We start from the raw sequence: 1,573 nt of genomic DNA, 5'->3' as shown, positions 1-1,573 counted from the left end.
TGTTAGTGGATGCTGTGAGCAAGGATTGAAATGGGAGGATGGAGCTTGGAGGAAGTCCAGGCATCTCCCCTAATTCCCTCCCATCTTTCTGTTCTACCCAGTCAGTACCTTGGTGGGGGGTGGGGTAGCTGATTTGCAATTGTTTTTCAACTATGTGTCACCTTAGCAAAGGCATGGTTGAAACATAGTCACCCTCGGAGCAGCAACTCAATGCTGCTAATGAAGTTAGGAAGATCTCTGTCCTCGTGTAGAGTCTAATTTATTCTGGAGAGATGATTCAAAAGTCATCTGAAAATTTGTAGGCAAATAGCTCTTATCTGGGCAGATGCCAGAGAGGAAGGAGATTGATGATTAGATGCAAAGAGATCTCTCAAGAGACATGTGGGTGGAGGTATTTAAGGAGTCACAAGAAGTGATGTGTGTGTAAGATCTCAGGCATTCAAGAACAACAGACTCTTGTCCATCTACAGTCCAAATTTTCAGATACATAATGCTTCAAATGGCCCGTTCATGGTGACACAAATGCAGGTCACACTGACCCAGCAGCATGAACTTTCTCAACTGAGACCTGTCCATCTACTTGGCCTTGAAAGCAGCAAGACTTGTATTTCGATAATTAATGTTATGATCATCATTCCTCAAGAAAATTGACAAACTGCCTGGGGATTGAAAGGTTAAAGTCTTGAGGCAGTGACCACTTGTTGCTTGTTTAAGATCAGCAAATTCTGTCTAGCAGAGCAATGCAAGGTGGTAATCCAAATACCTGGTAGGTTGTGTGCCTTTATAAGCCCTGCAAATCTTTTGCTTGGGGCTCTCCTATAAGCCCTGCAAATCTTTAGCTCTGGGCTCTCCTCCTAGGCTCTGCTGTGTCAGAGTGTAGGACGAGGCCTGAGCTGCAGCCCATCTAAATAAAACCTTAAAACAGCTATAAAGTCTGACTCTCGGTGGTCTTCTTGGTGGGGGTCCCTGCGACCTGAGAACAGGGATAAGTTGAATAGCAGATCCCTTTTTCACCCTGTTCGAACTTTTGCAATTAGAAATTATTTGTGCTGAGTCCTGACTTACTTGTGCTGATAACCCAAAAGATACTCTTTAGTTGAAATTAACTGTCTCAGACTAAGAAATCCATTTGATTTGTGACTCATCAAATGGTATGTGATCAAGGGAGCTACTGGTCCTTCCAGATTACCAGAAATAGGTCAACAAGCTGGCTAGATGTTATAGTTCTCTTTAAAACAGTACCAAGAACCCAACCCTGGAAACAGTCCTGTGATATTGGCACAGTCCTTCAGAAAAAGACACGTGGCCCCCAATAGTCTAAAAAGTGCAGAGTAGCAATGACCCGAGGTTCTAGTTCCTTGAAGGAGAGGAATGTCTCTACCAGGATCTGAACTCACAGTGGGAATCAGAGGCAAAGGAAGAAGAGAGTACATTGGCAGAAATCTCTTTGCTATTCAGGTTGCCACTATATCATGGGAATAGGTCAGAACACACACACAGGAAGCACTTGGTGGTGGGTTCCTCATTTGGACAACTGGGTAGATGATCCTCATTATCTGCTCAGTCAACTTTA

Source organism: Dipodomys ordii, unplaced genomic scaffold (assembly GCF_000151885.1).
Source record: "Dipodomys ordii isolate 6190 unplaced genomic scaffold, Dord_2.0 Scaffold329, whole genome shotgun sequence".
In the NCBI taxonomy this organism is placed as follows: domain Eukaryota; kingdom Metazoa; phylum Chordata; class Mammalia; order Rodentia; family Heteromyidae; genus Dipodomys; species Dipodomys ordii.
This window is presented reverse-complemented; position numbering follows the sequence as displayed.